We start from the raw sequence: 22,993 nt of genomic DNA, 5'->3' as shown, positions 1-22,993 counted from the left end.
GACTGCAATCAATGTCAATCAGCAGACGTTTTCCATGTTCTGGGTTGAGACGAAGACATATTTTAATATTATTCCACACTAATATGTTAAGCATTAAGCCTATCGTCACGAATGTATAACAGTGTTAGCGACTTTTGGCTTAATTACACTTTTTAAAAAATGGGTTTACTTCTTGACATTCTCTATTGTTTTATTGTTTTTTTTTTTGTTTTTTTTATAGAATATACAAATGAATGACATTTCAATTTATTTCATTGGGGAAATGGATTTTAGATATGCAGAGAGTTACGCGCCCGGTCAAACAAAATTGAATTGTAATTGTTGTTTCTTATTCAAACAATGCTCCACTTTAACTGCGTTATTAGTTGAACAATATGTTTATTATTGTGCTTAACCATTACAGAGATTAACAAAAGTAACATATTTAGGGAAGAACAGAGGGAGGGAATATTAGAAAGGGGTCTCAGCATACTGGACTGTATTTAACCCATTTAACTAAATTAAACAGGCCACTATTATTTTCTATTTATTGAATTCATAGCAGTAAAGATACAAGTTACAATAAATAAAATAAAATACTCTGCACTGCCAATATTTTCCCTCACATCCTGCATGAAGCTTGAACCTCTCTACCAGCTCATCAATCTCCACCCTCGTCCTCATATAAAGTCTCTGAAGACAAGAAGAGAGTGAGCTAGATGTCTTGCACACATCAGCTATTTCACCACATTCCATTCAAATCAGATTGCTTACAAACTGAAAGGCAACAAAGGAAAATCAAAATCCATCTAATAATGTTCAACGTCCTTGACAGGCTTGTGTCGCTAGCTCCCACTGTTGGTTTCTTTCTGGTAATATTGCCGTGAGGAGTTGCAAACTATTGTATTTCATTGCCTTTTGTTTCATATTCATCTGTTTAACACCTAAAATGTGTATTTTCCAGGAAAAAATAAAATCTCTTTTTTTTTTCAACCTTTTTCTGTGAGCCCCACAGTGCAGTGTAATAGAGTTATTAGGTGATTGCAAAAGGCTCTGTCTCTGCATGCTCTCCTTTCGCTCCTCATTTTAAGCTATCCATGATGTCATGAAGAGGTGTTGGTGGATATTATGAGGAACCCCCCCCCCCCAACCCCCCACCCACCCAAGCTTTTCTTCTGTGCACAAATATTGCATCGGAAGTGAGGCGCAGAAACCTGAGATATTTGGTAATAGATAACACAAAATCCATCATGCAAACTGCTCTTAGTTCTAGCAGATGTCCTGAATTAAAACAAATTTCTACCGCAAATGACTCACAGCTCCAGAAATCTACACGAAGTTGAGGAAGGAAAAAAGAAATTACTGCACCTGACTAAAACTTCAAAGCTAGTCTCAGGAGGTAGGGGAAAAATGCTGGGAGTTTTATAGTTTCCCATAAAAAGCCCGGGGTTTATATAGGAGTAAACCTGAGACCGCCTGCTCCAGAATCGGCCATAATTCACTCGTAGACTGACTGGCCAGGACTGTGGCCTCAGCAGAGCTAAAAGTGGCTCGTTCCAGCGCCTGTAGCTCCGTCCGCAACATCAAACGCTCAGACCTGCAAAGCAGCACTTGAGCCATCTCTGCTCCGGCCGTGACCCCGGGGGGCTGAGGGCAGCTCGGAGTCAGTCAACACGGTGGGAGATCAACCGGAGGACGACGTGATAGTACAGTATAACCCTCACGTTAACAAATTGGATTGCTTAAGAAAATGTGCAGCTGTAGTTCAGATACAGTAAATCGACTTTGCCTGACCCCCACCTCTCTTTCACATGTGCGCACTAACATAATGCACAAGACAGACAAAACCGTGTCTGTTTCCTATGAATCTGCAATGAAGCCCCCTAGTTGATAAATCACCTCCAACTGGAGCGCAGGAATTTACCAGCTTAATGAAAAAGTCATGTTTGGCTGGAAGGAGTTGTTCTGCATGGCTCCGGGCTTTCTAATCACCCCATGGAGGCCCCGGCAGAAGGGTGCTGTGAAGCATGGTGGAGCGGGGGAGGCTTGCCATGCCAGTTACATGGATTCAACAAGTGTGTGACTGCCTCATATAACGCATTCAACACAAGTACTTGTGTGTGTACTGTATTTTAATATCATCGTCATTAATCATTTGGAGTCTGCGCTTACTGATGACAGACACAACAACTCTTTTGGTGTCGTCAAAGTCAAGAAATCACTGTTAAGAATAGAAGTCAAATGGGGCAAAGTTGGAAAAGAACAACAACAACAACAAATCAGGCTTTATGTCTCTTATGACATCCAGGAGAAATAGTAATGCCAGAAATTTGAAGATTGGTTGAAAATCTGGACTATTTGTACATCTTGGAATCCCCGTAGAACGCGGGTGACCAACGTGGTGCCAACCGGCACACGAGTAGCCCGCAAGCCAGTTTTAAAAGTAGCCCACCAGTGATGGGGCATTGTGACTTCCGAGGATTGTTGTTGAAGTAAACAATTGAAAACGTAAATGCATGCAGCGGTAGAAAGCAATGAAGTGTTCAATATTGATGTTTATAATGATATATTGTGACTATTTAAATCAGTGTTAATGATTGTGATACATCACTACCATTATCAGTGTCTTCACATACATGATCATCATCAATAGTAACATACCGCATCAGTACTGTCAGTTTCAAAAAAGGTGGCTTCAGAATTTGTAGGATTATGTCCAGATACCATCTACAGTCGAGACTCGACTTTTGTATTTCCGTAACTTTCCGACTTCAGTTTTCATGTTTGAGCCCGCTTCTCTGTTTATGTAATGGAATTTCTGGTTCATCTATAAAAGGTTTGTATGCTTGAGTGAATTTCTAAAGTTCTAAAGAAGGCTCAGTTTTGTAAATATTGAATTTTGGCACACAATTTCATTTAATTTAAAACTTGGTATATGTTTATTATTGTTTTTTTTTTCTTCTAATATATTGGATCATGTCAAAATTGTTTTAAAATGCTGATGCAGAAGAGTTAGTTAAAACTATAAAACACGAGCGTTTTTTTTAGAATTTATCTCTGATGGTAAATGAACAGTAACTGTACCTTGAAAGGTGACTAATCTTGGATCTATGAGATTTCCTTTTTTTTTCTTTTCTTTTTTTTTTTAAAAGAAAGCGATTCCATTTTTGGATCTCAAAAACTGTTACTCAACTTGCTAAACTGCTCGTAAAGAACGATGCAGTGCGGGAGCGTTGAGGGTTGTACATTATGTACTTCGAGCTACTCCATATATACATTCAAATCAGCATGTTACACAACATGACTGGCCTCTAAAATCAAAGGTCGGTTGGATGATTTTAAATCACCTTTAATATGCTCGAATATTTTCTCATTTGTCGTGCTCGTGAGGTGCTCTTCAGCGCTTCAATTTATGCTAGAGTGTTTTTCAAAGTCTAAAAAAGTCTATGATGGTTTATCAAAGCTCTTCCCATAGAGGACCTTCCCCTCTCTCTGTGGAGGCTGAGGCAGTTGCTCTATGCTTTTTCAGGTAAAGTGAGAGAGGGATGGGGCGGTGTGGGCACCACCCCATCCTCTCGCTCGCAACTCCACGGTGCACCTTGCCCTTTGAGTGGGCACCACACGCCTGTATCAGTTTCACCACCCACCTAGAGCACGGCATACATCTGCATTTCCATCCACTTAAAAGTGCACCTTTAACACAAAACTGTGTGGTTGCTGAGAGAGTCCGACTCACGCAAGATGGAGGTGGGTATTACCGGAAGGGTGGATGGGAGACGGAGAGACGGTAATTCCGGAGAATGGCTCCCCACGGAGCTTTATAATACAGCGCGCGCACAACAGACACAAATAAAAGTAGACAAAAGCACAACAATATATAAACACACGTGCACAGACAGACTTGTGCACGCACACAAAACCACAAGCCATTAAGTTCATACCCTAATTTCCACCGTTACATTTGGCAGTGCTGTTAATACAAAATTAATGCATTAAAACAGAGGGCTATCTGTGAGCTAAATAGCTATCAATTCGAAGGGAGCTGCCACATCTTCAGCCAGAGAGGCTCTGCTTTGCAATTGCTTGGCTATTGTCCCCCAACTTCCAAGTTTTCTCTTTTGAATTGTAGTTACATGACTGACACGTGCAGTACAACATAGTACAATGGTGCCTTGAGATGCAAGTTTATTTCGTTCCATCGCCACGCTTGTAACTCACACCTTGTATCTTAAATCACCATTCTCCATTGAAATGAATGGAAATGCCATCTGTTCCAGTCCCCCCCCCCCCCCCAAAAGAAAACGTTTTTTTTGAGAAAAATAGCTATATATAATATTGTATTGCACTATAAAAAGCATACAGTAATGACCTAAATACATTTTTTTTTTTTAAAGTTATCACTTTTTCGATCAGTATGTACAGTACAGTATAGAGCTCAAAGCTTTTCTCAGCTCCTCCTAACAAAATATGACTGTGACTATTGTTATATTGAATGTCTAAATGTGTTGCTACACCGTTTCTGTTCAAATATCAGTTGCTTATAGGCTTATGAATGTGTTTATATTAGCATTCAAGCTAGAGGACTAGCTTATGGCATTAAACAGCCTGACACCTCTTTTTTTTTTTTTGAAGAATTGTAGACTATTTGCCAAAGTGCTGCGTTTGGGAAGTGAGTACAGCGCTCGCTCACACGTCAAAGTAAAATAATAATAATAATAATAATAATACAATTTTAAAACCTGTAAGTCGGTTCACTAATTCAACCCTAATTCCAATGAACCCTAATTCCAATGAAGTTGGGACGTTGTGTTAAACATAAATAAAAACAGAATACAATGATTTGCAAATCATGTTCAACCTATATTTAATTGAATAGACTACAAAGACAAGATATTTAATGTTCAAACTGATAAACCTGATTGTTTTTAGCAAATAATCATTAACTTAGAATGTTATGGCTGCAACACGTTCCAAAAAAGCTGGGACAGGGTCATGTTTACCACTGTGTTACATCACCTTTTCTTTTAACAACATTCAATAAACGTTTGTGAACTGAGGACACTAATTGTTGAAGCTTTATAGGTAGAATTCGTTCCCATTCTTGCTTGATGTGCAGCTTCAGCTGTTCGACAGTCCGGGGTCTCCGTTGTCGTATTTTACGCTTCATAATGCACCACACATTTTCAATGGGAGACAGGTCTAGACTGCAGGCAGGCCAGTTTAGTACCTGCACTCTTTTACTATAAAGACACGCTGTTGTAACACATGCAGAATGTGGTTTGGCATTGTCTTGCTGAAATAAGCAGGGGCGTCCATGAAAAAGATGTTGCTTGGATGGCAGCATATGTTTTTACAAAACCTGTATGTACCTTTCAGCATTAATGGTGCCTTCACAGATATGTAAGTTACCCATGCCATTGGCACTAACACAGCCACATACCATCACAGATGCTGGCTTTTGAACTTTGCGTCCATAACAGTCCGGATGGTTCTTTTCCTCTTTGGCCCAGAGGACACGACGTCCACAATTTCCAAAAACAATTTGAAATGTGGACTCGTCGGACCACAGAACACTTTTCCACTTTTCATCAGTCCATCTTAGATGAGCTCGGGCTCAGAGAAGCCGGCGGTGTTTCTGGGTGTTGTTGATAAATGGCTTTTGCTTTGCGTAGTAGAGTTTCAAGTTGCACTTACGGATGTAGCGCCGGCCTTTATTTACTGACATTGGTTTTCTGAAGTGTTCCTGAGCACATGTGGTGATATCCTTTACACACGATGTCGGTTTTTGATGCAGTGCCGCCTGAGGGATCGAAGGTCACGGGCATTCAATGTTGGTTTTCGGCCTTGCCGCTTACATGCAGTGATTTCTCCAGATTCTCTGAACCGTTTGATGATATTATGGACCGTAGATGATGAAATCCCTAAATTTCTTGCAATTGTGCGTTGACGAACATTGTCCTTAAACTGTTCGACTATTTTCTCACGCACTTGTTCACAAAGAGGTGAACCTCGCCCCATCTTTGCTTGTGAGTGACAATTCAGGGAAGCTCCTTTTCTACCCAATCATGTCACTCACGTGTTCCCAATGAGCCTGTTCACCTGTGGGATGTTCCAAACAGGTGTTTGATGAGCATCCCTCAACTTTCTCAGTCATATTTACTACCTGTCCCAGCTTTTTTGGAACGTGTTGCAGCCATAAAATTCTAAGTTAATGATTATTTGCTAAATACAATAAAGTTCATCAGTTTGAACATTACATATCTTGTCTTTGACGGTATTCGATTAAATATAGGTTGAACATGATTTGCAAATCATTGTATTCTGTTTTTATTTATCTTTCCAACTACATTGGAATTGGGTTGTATTTGTAGCATCCTGTTACATCCCAAAGTAGAAAACATCAGAGAAAGTGCTTGCACAACTGGTGCCAAATTGCAGAGGGTTCTAAATCAGGATTATTTATCTATTTTAATGATGATGATGAATGTTGGGAGAGAAAACCTTGAGGGTGAAAATACGGCTGCGGCGCGCAGTGATTGCATTTGTACACCGACTGTGACTCTGGGATTCCCCTGGAATGAAAGCAGGTTATTTAGCGAAGCAGAGCAGAGCAGAGCTTGGCCCGGGATTCCGGGTCTGCCAGCAATACGAACAACAGCTCACGACCGCAGAGGCCCCGCTGGGTTCCAAGTGTGGTGGCTGCTTTGAATTAGGCCCTGCAAGCTGCAACATGCCTCTAAGATAGCTTATGGCGGAAAGGAGGAGTATTCTGGGGCGGCTCAAGTGGCAACAGAAAGCCTCCTGTATCTGATTCTCACTCTTGTCCTTTCGCTTCCTTTACCCTCCCTAATGCGTGTCCTCCCTCCACCCAGTACTGGTCCTCTTTCAAAAAAGTGCTTCCTCTACTTGCTTAGACATGATCCATCACCACCGGAGAATTAAAAACAAGCTGCATATTTATCTTTGGGGAGGAGGCAGGGAAACAAAATGGACCTGTGGGCAGAGAGGTAAAGATGGATGTCTTGAGGTGTCCTTAGAGAGGATGCCTTAACGCAAAGCAATGAAACAAAGTACAGGTAGTAAGGGAGGATGGGGGGTGAAAGACAAAGACAAAACAGCTACTCGTGCTCCACACCCACCACTCTAACTCGCTTTAACATTAAATAAAGCAATAATTATTGAATTCTGTTCGAATAAGTAAGACGCTGGAAAGTAAACAATGGGATCATAATTGTCGGAGGAAGGCAATCAATGCAGGCAGTAATTTGGGCCCTGCTGATTGTTTATGTTGTTGTGTGTACGTGTGGCTTTGTGTTTATACATTCGTGTAGCATATCTAGAGCATATAGCAGCTTTAGGGCAGAATCCTCGCATCTCCAAAATCACTACTTTTCAGGAAATTTAAATTTCTTGCTCGAGTTACCAAACACTGCATAGTTCAAGTTGATATTATACCTTATAATGCTATCATATACCATTGCACACAAACATCAACACGTCATGCCAAAACTCATGTTCAACTGCTTACACTGTCATTGATCAAATTGGTTGGAGTGTACTTACATCACCGTCCCAAACGCCTTTTTAAAGGTTGTAGAGCCCTACGTCATGCAATAAATAAAACGATTGACTCAGCAGTTTAATAGGAAGAAATGAATCTGCACGCAAATGTACCTTCAAGGCTGATCAGTTCCTTCTGCACCGAAGCTTTGCAATGATCAATTTTTGTATGTGTAAATGTATCCAACGTAAAATGTATCGTATGTAAATGTATCGTATGTAAATTTATCCAACGTTTGTATGTGTAAATGTATCCAACGTAACTATTTTCACTCGTTAAATTCTAAAAAAAAAAAAAAAAAATTCTTTTCGAGGCGACACAATACCGCACGGCTCCCGCAGACTGAGAGAAGAGGCGTAGTTTTACCACACTTCTCAGACAGTTGAGCATTGACCATATTTGGACATACAAGGTTTCCACCTTGAATGCGAAGAACTCTGTGGTAAATTAAGAGTAGTGTATACTCGCAGTGACAAGGAGCTGAGTAACAAGAGTCGCCGAATAAGGAAACAAAACAAGGACTGGGTAATCCCTCCTTCAGTAATGACCCAGGGTTCTAAGAGATGGCTCTCAATCACATGATCAATGTGTCCACATAATTCATGTGCGAGGCTGTGTCTTTGAGAGGCCGGGAGGGGGATAAGCATGCATGCGGTGTTGAGATCAATGCCCCTGTGTGGCGATAACGAGCCTGAGCCTATGCCCACAGGAGCCTCACACCGCCATCCAGGGTCTCGCTCATTAGGAACATTTGGATAAGCATGGCCGTACATACATAATGTGCACTTGTAATCAGACCCAGATAAACACATTTCGCCACTTCTTAATGAGCCGGGCCTTGCTTTTGTAACCCGCCACACTGACAACACAACAGACAGGAAATTATGTCAACCCCCTAAATGAAAATGAAAACAAAAAAAAGAATGCAAATTGTCAGTGAGCTGTTGCCTTTCTCTGAAGGTAGCTAATTAACAGCTTAACTTCCCGATGCTTTTATTAAATCTGCGCTGGCACGAGCTTGCCAAAACTGTAGTACAACGTGTCTGCCTGCAGGGGGGGGGTAAAACAGGGCGGAGCCAGCGGGGGCACCCAAACAACAGTTGCAGACAACTGACTACTGGCAACGTACCATCTGGAAGCTCAACGGGACAACTCAGGACTTGCCCGGGTCCTTTGCTCTATTAGCAACATTTCTGAAGACACATCCTTCCATTCAGGAGAATTTCTGAGCTAATTAATGGTGTGGCTTGCATATTTCTTGCCTACCAAAAAAAATGCCCGATATTGGGATGGGCCACCTAAAAAAACTACAACTTTTAAAAGCTCCATTGAGAATTACATGGAAATATGAGCAAGAAACGCAATTGAAAACGTCAGACGTCACGTCAGGTATTTTCACGAGAAAATGACATTTCTGGTCCACTCCCTTTCTTCTGGCTATGGAGCTGGGCCAGCAAATACGATACGAATGTGAGTGACATTAGTGCTGCCGGTCCTGTTTATGAGAATGTTTGTCATGATAATAGCCCAAATTGTGCTAGCCTGTAGGCATACAAAGCTACAAATCTCACAGAATCCCTCAGCTCATGCGTGATGAAAAAATAAGTACGTGTCAAAAACATTGTACAAGTACCTGTAAAGTGAAAATAAATATCTTCTAATCTTCTAAATTTGACACTCCACAGAGAAGAGTGTTGTTAACAAACATGCCAAATTTGAATGATTAAAAAAATAATAATAAATCACTAATTGATAAAATGAGGCTTCAAAATCAGGGGGAAAATAAATAAATAAATAAATATCAAGCTCTCACTGGGCAACGTTTTGGCCACGCTAAAAATCTGAAAAATTGAAATGGTGAAAAACTGCTTCACGCTATATCTCGTCAACTGACTACTATATACTGTAGTTCGGTCCTTGCACGATATTTCTACAAAAATGTTATAGTTTTATATTTTCAGCATCAACCAGAACTCGACTTTTGCATGCAACTGTAGGCAGCAAAAAAATTTAGTTTGATGTAAGTGAAGGACAGAAATATAGTTATTCAAGGAGCTAGTGAGTTTGGGAACCAAGGGGTGTTGGATTAAGCTACAAGCAAACACCACTTGCAATGATTAATGCAGTCAATGAGAATTAAATGCAGAGCAGGAACATGACCCAAACACAATTAGTCTGGGCGAACAAACATCACATGGACATGAATTCAGATACATTGCTACGCGTTCCTGGGCCAATCAGCAAAACTAAATGAAAAGGATTGTCCTAATTTGGATGTGGCGGCACGGTGGACGACTGGTTAGAGCGTCTGCCTCACAGTTCTGAGGACCGGGGTTCAATCCCCGGCCTGTGTGGAGTTTGCATGTTCTGCCCGTGCCTGCGTGGGTTTTCTCCGGGTACTCCGGTTTCCTCCCACATCCCAAAAACATGTATGGTAGGTTAATTGACAACTCTAAATTGCCCGTAGGTCTGAATGTGAGTGCGAATGGTTGTTTGTTTGTTTGTTTGTTTGTTTGTGCCCTGCGATTGGCTGGGAACCAGTTCAGGGTGTACTCAATGATGGCTGGGATAGGCTCCAGCACGCCCGCGACCCTAGTGAGGCGAAGCAGCTCAGAAAATGGATGGATGGATAATCTGGATGTGCAAGTGAACACTTCTCCATTTTGTGTGTTTCTATAGTTCACTGGTTAGCCTGACCCCAAAAAGCCCTCTGGGGGGGGGGTAATTACAAATTACCCCATGCTCTTTTTTCCTTGCAGCAGCTTGTATTGGTTGAGCTCGCGTTCCATGTTTTTGCAAACACAACGGGTAGAAAGGAGACACAGAATACTGCCTCCTCAGGCTCATATTATCTGGCTTTCACCCCCGGTGTCCTTGGTTTGGTAGTGTAAATATTTTATTACCACTTAATTGGTTGTTGCTTTAGGTTACGTAATAAGGCTGAGGTGGTTGGAACGCTGTATGTTTTCTAACTATCCTGTATCCCGTTTTATGCCAGCTGGCTACACACAATCTTATTAAGAACAGCGATTATGCGTTCAGATAGCGTCAATATTCAACTCTTGTCTTATGCGGCTATCTTTATTAGAAGCATTGCCGTGACAAAAGCAACATGGTCTTCGAGAGGTGCCTCTTCTTAAAATGAAAATTAATGAGTGGGGTTGAGTGGAGGTGAAAACATAGAGTAGGACTATATGTGGGCTTATTTGCATGCAGCGTGAAGTGCTCAGTTGGAGTGAAAACGGCAGCTGAGGGTTCTTCACACAATTCGTACAGCAAACACCCACCAGCTCCACCGGTCAGTACTTCTCCACTGGGAAAACACAAAGCTGCAACTTACATGAACGCGGGGATTTCAGTGCACTTAGTTACTGCAGTCTTATCATTAAAAAAAAATGTTTTCCCTGTTACACAAATGTTCACGGGAAATAAAACTACCTTAAAGAGCAGTCTCTTCAGCGCGTTGTCATGGTCAGTTTGAATGACTTTTCACATTTGGAGTTTATTAAAGTTTTTCAGTTTTGTTTTGTCATTTTAGCCATTTAGGATAAACAGACTCAAATTTGGGGAATTTATCCAGGATCTGTTCCCCTTTAAAGCAGATACGTGGCAGTAGATGACTACCCGGCATCCTCTATTTGTTTACAATCAATATATGTAAAAGTTGTTCACCAAAACAACAAGGTTCCAAGAACATGGTCACCTTTTTTTTTTAAAACCCATTTAAGGAATGTGAATACATATTACTCTGTCAAAAGTGAAGAAACATACCATTGTTGGCACTGCACTGTTATGAACACACAATATTCGAACGTGATCCTAATAAAACAGTGACGTGTGTTGTGTGCTGGATGCGGCTATCAACCCGATTTGGTCAACACGGCGTGATAAAATACCTTATTGGCTAAGTTTCCTGGTAAACGTCTGTGCTAGCATGTGTGTCATGTATCTGGATGTCATGGTTTTGCAAATGGGAACTTATACATCTGCAATGATGCTTATGTCAGAGGGAGAATCGTCTTAAACTGATATCTTTCGGTGTTGCAACTCTCTAAGCAACGAATATTGGACAAGAAATGGTGGCGCAGCAGATGTAGACAGATAATATAAGAATACTCACAGGCATATATTATTTATCCTTTGCAAAAATATATATATATTTTTTACTCCCCCGAGGTGGCCAGTGCGCGCACACCAGGAGAAGCACAACGTTCATGGATTTGAAGAAAAAAAAAGTTTAATTCTTAACGTTCTACTTATGTCATTAATTTATTTTTATAACGTACAATATCATAGTGTTCTTTTTCTAGTTAAAAAAAAACCACAACCATTTGAGGAGTTCTGAGGAGGCTGGAACGGATTTATGGAATTTCCATTCATTTCAAGCAAAAATACCATTTTTGAGATCATTTTTTTGTGTTACAACCGTGGAACAAACCACTGTACGTATGTTTCTTTTAACGGTTGATGCATATCCATTTTCTGTACTACTCATCCTGTTTAGGATCACAGACAACTCTTCCCACTCACATTCAAGTCTTAACCCCAACATGAACGTTTTTGAGAGGAAGGAAGTACGACACTCCCCATAAATAACCCACAAAAGCGTACGGAGAACGTACAACAGAATCCCTCGAGCCAAAATTCCAAATTCTTCGCTGGGAAGAAGCGTACGATACTTGTGTTGACAAAGGATCCTCTAAAAAGTCCCACCCCCTATATCCCGTGAGCATTAGCGACTCTGTCACTAATACATATGGGCCTCGTGTGGCAGTGCACATTTACAGGCGAATTCTATCGGGTGTGCTCATTAGCCAAAGGAGGGGGAACACTATAATTTCACTTTCCATATGAAAGACACAAAAGTGCTCATCGATCAGGACGATCAATAGAGGATCAATGAACTAAACCCTGATAATTCCCAGAGCAGTGTAATTGCTGCTGAGATGTAGTTGTCATCACTAAAAATCAAACAGAGGCTCAACTAATTGGAAGAGGCCGTTTGCAAAAAACGTCCAAGAAAGAACTGCGATGGCTACTCAGTGCGTCAAGTGCCATTACGCTGGCTGCCTTAAGTACACGTATAAGATCACATGAAACGCAACATGTTGTGATATTTAGTTAATGTCCTGATGAGACAATTTGTTCCTGACCTCACAGAGTTAGGCGCAGGTCAAGAAAAATAGCTCACTTTCCACTCGAGTAGTTGAGAGCTGCAGTTTAATTTTTAATAGAGAAATGGAAAAGCAAACAAGGCGTGCCTGACACAACATCTGACAGATATTTTATAGGCCGGTGTCGCACGCAGGCAAACGGCACAAACTTCTTGAAGAAGCCTTCAAAGACGACCACTTGACCCCTTCCCTGTTTATTGATTACATGGCGCGCCTGTCGGGTAATTGTGCAGCAAATCAAGCATGGTGAGGACTCGTCTTAACACCGCGAGGAAAGCGTTAAAGGTAAAACCCTGCTGAAAAGTGCATAATGATGGCGCAGTGTTGAGCCAGGAGAGAGGCTATATGCTCCTCCCTCTCACATTTCTCGCTCACTGCCAGCCTGCGCAACCAGAGGCAGAAAGGCGAGTGCTTGGCAAGAGGAGCAATGGGAAGAGTACACAGTTTCGAACCACCTCGCGCTCTCTCACTTCCTCTTCCAGTCCCTGTCAGTGCATTCCCAACCAAAGCGCCGGGGGCGCCGCGCTTGTAAAGAAACCACAGCCTTTTTAAGGGCTTCTTGTATTTACAAAGGGAGGCATGTCACAATCAAAAGGCATTACCGCATGACACAACGCATTAAACAGTTGGCAGATTGAGAATTTATAGACTGCGAAGATAGTGAAGGGGGTAAGCGCGAGTTAAAAGATCGTTGGAGGAGTTCAACTTACCTAAAGAGAGTAAGTAGGAGTGGAGCGGCTCCCTGCTTTGCCTTCCCGCAGACCATCCAGCTCATGCTTTACTCCAGGTGGAGACAGCTATCATTTTCCCATCAACTTCCTGTTTCTCTCATCTCCCCACCCCCCCCTTTCCTCGCCGCTCTCTCGCTCGCAGCTGCACAACTTGATTTTCTGTGCCAGGTTGGAGGAAACACAAAGCTCTGCCTTTCACCCATCTTCTGAAATAGCTCACAAGCTGCAGTTAAGACTTCCACCGCCCCCCCCCCCCCCTCCCTCCTTTTCCGCTGCCCCGTGTTGCTGCTCGCCCTAATCTCGCCTCAGTTTTTATTTCACCTTCATCAGCAGGGGCCTAAAAATACATGATAAATGGAATATGATATTTTAAAGTCTTATCTCTGGTACTTGTTCTTACGGTGCGAATAATAGGGTAGTTAATCCTGCAGATCCTACTCAAATTGATTAATCAGCACATGCGGACAATCAAATAAATGATTAATATTCCTCCGTCCTGTGGTCGGACAGCCCCCCCTCCCCTTCCCCCGAAACCGTCAGTAATAATTCAGTAACCCTTTGCAGACCACAGGCTGCAGCAAGTCAGCCTCACTCAGCATCAGATGTCTCAGCCCTCTGATGTCGAGCAGGACTTTGAACTCGACCCACACAAACCGAGACGCGGCAGCGTGAAAACAATCTGCGGTCTATCCGCTCACGCCAATCCTCCTATGATGGCTCACTGTCTGATCAGGCGTACACATCATAAAGAATGCAAACAGGCGAAGGTTACACTGCAGAAGCACAGATTGACTAATTATGAAAACATTTGCACGTATAGTGAACTCCAGCTTTCTTTTGCGCCGCTGCTATAACGCAGATTTTTAAGTGATCACAGAGGAGAGAGAATATTATGCCTGGGAGTAATGTACCGGATGGTTTGGTTGAACCGTTTGCGGTTTAAATATACAACGTTTAATTACTTTTTGGTGCGTGTGATGTTGATCTGTGTGTGTTAAAAGCAGCAGCGGTTTAAAGGTTTATAATTACCGCAACATCTACGCTCATGTCCGTTTGCCCGTCTATGACGTTTTGCATTATATGTTAGCATTAAGGTGGCAGACCTTCGTTGATATACAGTACGGTTTGAGTGAACATTTTGGTGTTTAAACATAGTGTTTGATTCAATTTAGTTTTACATGTCAGTTGTCGAGTAAACTTCAAGTGGACGTGACAAATGGAGAGCTGTGCGAGCAAGAGAGTGAAATCTGAGGAAAACCTGAAAAAACTGCTGAAATTTGAAAAAGTGTAGTTGAACAAGTTTACGCGTCTTTTAATAGATTTCAATGTTTAAAGGAGTTGTTTAAAAATTAATTGGTCTCTCTATATCATGTTTTTTGTTTTTTTTTTGCCTTTGGTGGGGAGGATGGAATGAAAATCCCACAATAGACAAAGGTTCACTGTATCTATGATGTCAAACCCCTTCTGAGAGTTATAGATGTGGCAGGTGAGGTGGAAAAAAATAAATAAAAATGTCACCATGTTCTCACATCTAGAGAAGCCGATGTCTCGTGGCGCTACGCTGATCGAGGCTGTTCTCAAGCAGCAACTCCACCAGGCCTGACCACACGGATGAAGCACAGCCCGTCCCAGCAGGCGACACAGGCGAGCGACTTTTTTTTTTTCCCCACTTTCTCTTTTCCTCTCCTCTCTCTCTTTCTCCCCCATTACCAACGCTATTCTTCCTCCCACATAGGTCAGTGAGCAGCCATATTCATCATGCTCCTCTCTTGGAGCTGTTATTAATCAAGGAGAGGGCCAGAGGCGGAAGAGAGTACTAATAGGGGGTTGGGCCAAGACATGCTAAATCTACATATACAGTGGCTACGGAAAGTTTTCAGATCCCCTTAAATTTGTCACTCTTTTTTATACTGCAGCCATTTGCTAAAATAATTTAAGTTCATTTTTTTCCACATTAATGTACACACAACACCCCATATTGACAGAAAAAAAAACGGAATTGTTGAAATTTTTGCTGATTTATTAAAAAAGAAAAACTGAAATATCACAGAGCCGTAAGTATTCAGACACTTTGCTCAGCCATGAGTCTTTTTGTGAATGATGTAACAAGTTTTTCCCATCTGGATTTGGGGATCATCTGCCATTCCTCCTTGCAGATCCTCTCCAGTTCTCTCAGGTTGGATGGTGAACATTGGTGGGCAGCCATTTTCAGGTCTCTCCAGAGATGCTCAATTGGGTTTAAGTCAGGGCTCTGGCTGGGCCATTCAAAAACAGACAGAGCCACTCGTTCTGTATTTTAGCTGAGTGCTTAGGGTCATTGTCTTTTTTGAAGGTAAAGCTTCGGCCCAGTCTGAGGTTCTGAGCACCCTGGAGAAGGTTTTGGTACAGGATATCCCTGTGCTTGGCCGCATTCATCTTTCCTTCAATTGTAACCAGTCGTCCTGTCCCTGCAGGTGAGAAACACCCCCACAGCATGATGCTGCCACCACCATGCTTCACTATTGGCAATGTATTGGAGCAGTGCCTGGTTTTCTCAACACATACCGGTAAGAATTAAGGCCAACAATTTCTATCTTGGTCTCATCAGACCAGAGAATCTTATTTCTCACTATCTTGGAGTCCTTCAGGTGTTTTTTTTAGCAAACTCCATGCTGGCTTTCATGTGTCTTGCACTGAGGAGAGGCTTCCGTCAGGCCACTCTGCCATAAAGCCCCGACTGGTGGAGGGCTGCAGTGATGGTTGACTTTCTAGAACTTTCTCCCATCTCCCGACTGCATCTCTGGAGCTCAGCCACAGCGATTTTTGTGTTCTTCTTTACATCTCTCAACTAGGCTCTTCTCCCCCAATTGCTCAGTTTGGACGGACGGCCAGCTCTAGGAAGGGTTCTGGTCATACCAAACGTCTTCCATTTAAGGATTATGGAGGCCACTGTGCTCTTAGGAACCTTAAGTGCAGCAGAGTTTTTTTTGTACCCTTGACCAGATCTGTGCCTTGCCACAATTCTGTCTCTGAGCTCTTCAGGCAGTTCATTTGACCTCATGATTCTCATTTGCTCTGACATGCACTGTGAGCCATAAGGTCTTATATAGACAGGGGTGTGGCTTTCCTAATCAAGTCTAATCAGTATAAAAGAACACAGCTGGACTCCAATGAAGGTGTAGAACCATCTCAAGGATGATCAGAAGAAATGGACAGCACCCGAGTTAAATTTATGAGTGTCACAGCAAAGGGTCTGAATACTTATGGCTGTGTGATATTTCAGTTTTTCTTTTTTAATAAATCAGCAAAAATGTCAACAATTATGTTGTTTTCTGTCAATATGGGGTGCTGTGTGTACATTAATGAGGGAAAAAATGAACTTAAATGATTTTAACAAATTGGTGCAATATAATAAAGAGTGAAAAATTTAAGGGGGTCTGAATAATTTCCGTACCCACTGTATGCATATGCATAAACAATTTATTGCTTCTTTTTGTACAACCCCAATTCCAATGAAGTTGGGATGTTGAAATAAAATAAAAACACAATACAATGATTTGCAAATCATGTTCAACCTATATTTAATTGAATACACTACAAAGACAAGATATTGAAACTAAGAAACTGATAAACTTGATTGTTTTTAGCAAATAATCATTAACTTAGAATTTTATGGCTGCAACACATTCCAAAAAAGCTGGGACAGGGTCATGTTTTCCACTGTGTTACATCACCTTTTCTTTTAACAACATTCAATAAACGTTTGAGAACTGAGGACACTAATTGTTGAAGCTTTGTAGGTGGAATTCTTTCCCATTCTTGCTTGATGTACAGCTTCAGCTATTCAACAGTCCGGGGTCTCCGTTGTCGTATGTTACGCTTGATAATGCGCCGCACATTTTCAATGGGGGACAGGTCTGGACTGCAGGCAGGCCAGTCTAGTACCCGCACTCTTTTATTACGAAGCCACGCTGTTGTAACACGTGCAGAATGTGGTTTGGCATTGTCTTGCTGAAATAAGCAGGGGCGTCCATGAAAAAGACGTTGCTTGGATGGCAGCATATATTTCTCCAAAACCTGGATGTACCTTTCAGCATTAATGGTGCCTTCATGGATTGTCTAAGTTACCCATGCCATTGGCATTAACATAGCCCCATACCATCACAGATGGTGGCTTTTGAACTTTGCATCCATAACAGTCCGGATGGTTCTTTTCCTCTTTGGCCCGGAGGACACGACGTCCACAATTTCCCCCCAAAATTTTAAATGTGGACTCGTTGGACCACAGAACACTTTTCCAAGTCTTCCTGAGCCCATGTGGTGATATCCTTTACACATTGATGTCGGTTTTTGATGCAGTGCCGCCTGAGAGATCGAAGGTCACGGGCCTTCAATGTTGGTTTTCGGCCTTGCCGCTTACATGCAGTGATTTCTCCAGAGTCTCTGAACCTTTTGATGATATTATGGACCGTAGAGGATGAAATCCCTAAATTCCTTGCAATTATACGTTGAGGACCATTGTCCTTAAACTGTTTGACTATTTTCTCACGCACTTGTTCACAAAGAGGTGAACCTCGCCCCATCTTTGCTTGTGAATGACTGAGCAATTCAGGGAAGCTCCTTTTATTCCCAATCATGGCACCCACCTGTTCCCAATTAGCCTGTTCACCTGTGGGATGTTCCAAACAGGTGTTTGATGAGCATTCATTCCTGTTTTTTGCCACCTGTCCCAGCTTTTTGGGAATGTGTTGCAGCCATAAAATTTTAAGTAAATGATTATTTGCTAAAAACAATAAAGTTTATCAGTTTGAACATTAAATATATTGTCTTTGTAGTGTATTCAATTAAATATAGGTTGAACATGATTTGCAAATAATTGTATTCTGTTTAATTTATGTTTAACACAATGTCCCAAATTCGGCGGCCCAGTGGCCGACTGGTTAGAGCGTCAGCCTCACAGTTCTGAGGACCCGGGTTCAATCCCCGGCCCCGCCTGTGTGGAGTTTGAATATTCTCCCCGTGCCTGCATGGGTTTTCTCCGGGCACTCCGGTTTCCTCCCACATCCCAAAAAACATGCATTAATTGGAGACTCTAAATTGCCCGTAGGTGTGACTGTGAGTGCGAATGGTTGTTTGTTTGTGTGTGCCCTGCGATTGGCTGGCAACCAGTTCAAGGTGTACCCTGCCTCCTGCCCGATGACAGCTGGGATAGGCTCCAGCACCCCCGCGACCCTAGTGAGGAGAAGCGGCTCAGAAAATGGATGGATGGACAACGTCCCAAATTCATTGCAATTGGGGTTGTACAACACAAAGTTTGGATCTATGCTTTTATGCAAGCCCAAACACATGCATAGGCTAAACACACAGGGACTCACCCACTTCCTAATCCCTTGTAACTGCTGTACAGGAGACTTGGCCTTTGTGTTGCGTCTGACCAGCTGGCAGCCAGAATCCGCATGTGCAGCTGTCCACTGTGACAAATGCTAGCACACCACCACCGGTACACGATGCCTCCTCCTCAGTGCACTGACAGCATGACATAGCCAGAAACACACCTAAAAAGTCCCTGACCTCAGGCAGAGAGTTCGGTATTGTGGTTAAAGCTCCTAGGACGGGTACAGGGCATGCACTTAAAGTGAGACCGGCCAATAGGCCTTATGATATATAGTGTTGTCATTAATCTGAGCCCCCCCCCCCCCCCCAAAAAAAGGTCTACATAAACATCACTGCTCACTTTCATCTCTTCTCTCATTCAACTGTTTATAAATCAACTGCACAAATATTTATGCGCTGAACGAGGAAAATGGCTGGTCTGGGTTCTATCTCTGCCCGGCTTCCCTCCCTCCCTCCCTCCTTCTCGTCTGTGCGCACGAGGTCACCACAGACACAACTTGTCAAGGGTTCAGGCTTCATCTATCATATATGCTCTGTCGCCAGCTATTGTGTGGCTCCTGAAAAGGCTCGATCATAAGTATGCACATAGTCAACCTTTATCAGGTAATGTGTAGTCTCGGAACGTTTAAAGGCAGTTCAAGCTACAGTAAGGAAGAACTGGGTGTTCTGACTCCATGGGCTCACGGTACAGTTGTTAACTTGACAGCATTTGTGTACGAGCTGACTAAGGTGACGATGCTTGCAATAGACAAAGACATGGACATGAATGTACATACTGAACAGAACTTATCTGTTTTATAATACCATGTTTTAGTGGTGGCAAAAAAAGTTTTTACCAGCATTGCGAACAACCCTTGACGGGAATATTATGCTATGCTAGCGGTAACACAACATGAGAGGTATACAGGCTGGTCCACTACTATCACAAAGCATCAAAATAAGTGATCCGCCATGACTTTTTATTTTATCCTTAATTATCAATCATTATTACAAATACCTTGTCATTCCAAAACGATTCTGAGATACAGTATCTAAAAACATTGGTTGCCAGTCCATGCGTGCAAACGTCTATGCCCATGACAAATGCATTACCATCAGTAAAAAAGCTTAACAATATAATACAACCATGTTCAATACAGTACATGGCTTCTGCCTCCCTTTTAGCTCACCTATCTGTTACTGCCAACACAACACACAATGGGACAGGCCAAGCGATTCTGGATCCATCCCGTGTAATTGCTCCCCTTAGCCCTGACCTCTGATCCAGATCCCTGTGATACACAGCGTCTCTGCTAAATTGGGAAGTGGGCAAATATTCTTCTAATGACCCTCACTACTACAAACCTAGATGAAAAAAGAAAGGAGGGTGGAATCAATCTTTCTTTTTTGTTGCCCTTCACTGACTCTATTAGTTTCCTATTTTTATCTAAGGGTTGGCTCCCAAAACTGTGGTGGAGATCTGAGCTGGGTGGGGTGTCTGTTTCCATTCTGACAGGGCAGCGGACTTCACCGAGATGCATTACATTAACGAGGAGATAACCAAGTAATGGTCAGAGGGAAACATCTTTTAAACAGCATCTTGACTGCTCTTCGATGTACACACTGTGTTTGCTGAGCTGCCATTTAAAAAAAAAGACAACCTTAATCTAAACTCTGCACAATGTTGATCTTGCAATCTACACTCCAGATAATTAAAAAAGATAAGTTGGTTCAATCAGGAATAAAACCAATTGGACTAGCTTTTTCGCCATCACGCAACGTGGATGGAAAACAACAAAGACGATTTTAATGCAATGCTGCATGTGTTTGTGTGCACTGTACAGTAAGGGTGCATTAAACGTGTGTGTTTTCTGCGGGCAGGGGTGGGTGGGGGCCGACGGGGTGATAGTGGTGAGCCGGCTTGTCGATCGATGCAGTGATTGGCAGTTAATGGCTTTTCCTGTTCTGCCTTGGTAACCCTGGCCTGATGGCTGTTGCGTCTGATCAGGGATGGCAGATGGAGTTTGATTTTCGTATATAAACCTCTGACTTTGTGGAGATGGCTTCATCATGTTTAATGATTTAAAAGTTAAGTTGAAAACTGGGCGGAGACCATTGCAGGGACGATCATTTGAAAGCATTAGACCCTCCAGATGTGATAGATATTTCATACATACACACACACATGGTATTTCAAAACCATATCGTTGGTGTCAGGCGGAATCCTTGCATTCAACAAAATCACTACTTTTAAAGAAATAAAAAAAAACAAAAATGTCATCTTCCTTGAGTTATCAAATAAATTATATTGCTAACATATACTGCTGCGCACTAACATCAACGCAACACCACCCCAAACTCATGTTGAATCGATAATTTATTATAGGGGGAAAAATTGCTTGTTCACCCTAACCCGCCAAACACCCCCCACCCCGACTGGACAAAAAGTTCTTGATACGTCACAAAAGTTAATGACTGTGGTTACATCATCTTCCCAACTCTTTCTGAAAGGTTTTACAGTCATGAGTGATACAATAAATAAAACAACCGGCTGACGAAGCATTTTACTAAGTAGAAATAAATCTGCACACCCTTCTCATCATGGCTGACCAGCTCCCTCTGCACCGAAGCATTACACCGGACCATTTTTTAACAAAACAGGCTGACTCAAACGTCCATCCATCCATTTTCTTCACCGCTTATCCACACTAGGGTCGTGGACTGCGGGAGCCTATCCCAGCTATCCTAGGCCGGGAGGAGGCGGGGTACACCCTGAACCGGTCGCCGGCCAATCTCAGGGCACATAGAGACAAACAACCATTCGCACTCACATTCTCACCTACGGGCAATTTAGAGTCTTCAATCAACCTACCACGCATGCTTTTGGGATGTGGGAGGAAACCGGAGTGGCCGGAAAAAAAACACCTAGGCACGGGGAGAACATGCAAATTCCACACAGGCGGAGCGGGGATTTGAACCTCGATCCCCAGAACTGTGAGGCAGATGTGCTAACCAGTCTTCCACCGTGCCAGCACTTACTCAAACGTATCTTTCCAAATTATTTTAATTTTCATTGTCCAAAAAAACAGACTTTCAATCTTGAGGCGACATAATGTCGCACGGCTCCCGCAGAGTAAGGGAAGAAGCTGAAATTGGTTATCATCTACTTTCAAGTGACCCAACTGAAACGAAAATTAAAAAAAAGATCCACACACTGATCAGATATTCATGAAAAATTATAGTCCCCCCCCTATTTATGCTATTCACACTGCTGACAAACACACGCCGATGAAATTCTATCCTCCTTGGACAAGATTGCACATGTGTGTGTGTGTGTTTTGTGTGTGCATGAATTTCGGCATCAATCATTTGAGCCATAAATTGGATTCCAGATCTCACCCTTTCCAACTTTGAACAGCTCCAAGAGCCGTCACTTTAACGGTAGCTGCACAGACAGTCCTCCATGCTTCAAATTATTTCAATATGGCTACTCCAACCTAACGAGCACATATTAAGGAAATTCCTAATTAGTGACAGAGCTATGTCATCTGAAGTGAAGATTTATGTTTGAATGGTACAGCTGTTCTTCATTTCAGGGCTATAGCTGACTTGATTTGTTGATATTGACTGACACAATAAAATAATCTGCCAAGAAAGGCATCTTTGTGAATCTGAATTTGATTGAAAAATATCTAGAACCTCTAGTGTTAAAAAATAAATAAATAAATACAAATTCTTTCACTTGCTCTTATCACCTCTGCCTGCTTTATTTTCAGAATAAAAGCAGTAGGCTGAGGTAAAGGCGAGAAAATAGCAAGCATAATATATCGGCGGGGCTTAACACCACTGTATAGTAGCACACTTGTTTTATATATACATATATATATAATAATAATAATAATATATATATTTTTTTTTTTTTTTGCTAGACTACCCTGTCTATTTTGTCATGCTGAAATGTGAAGGCCATATAGTATCGGCGCCCTTGAGAAGTTAAAGAGCATTCTTATCCCCAACTGTTCTTGCTGCCTCTCTCTTTCATTCACTATCACTTTCTCCCACTCAAACCCCTTCCCTCTTATTCCGGGAGAAGGTTTAAAGTAAAACCCAGGTGTAGAAGATGACACCCGTGGGAAATATAACGTTTGGAACATTCCTGGCACTGAAAAAGAACTTTTCCCCCCAAAATACTTCAT

General features: G+C 42.2%; 1 protein-coding gene across 3 annotated transcripts in view; it reads right to left on the bottom strand.

Annotated features, from left to right (window-relative positions):
- zfhx3b (zinc finger homeobox 3b) overlaps positions 1–22,993 on the bottom strand; it is a 171,801-nt gene that overhangs the window by 68,531 nt on the left and 80,277 nt on the right. The gene's annotated exons all lie outside the window — the stretch shown is intronic.

This window comes from Phycodurus eques, chromosome 2, assembly GCF_024500275.1.
Source record: "Phycodurus eques isolate BA_2022a chromosome 2, UOR_Pequ_1.1, whole genome shotgun sequence".
Lineage (NCBI taxonomy): Eukaryota > Metazoa > Chordata > Actinopteri > Syngnathiformes > Syngnathidae > Phycodurus > Phycodurus eques.
This window is presented reverse-complemented; position numbering and strand designations above follow the sequence as displayed.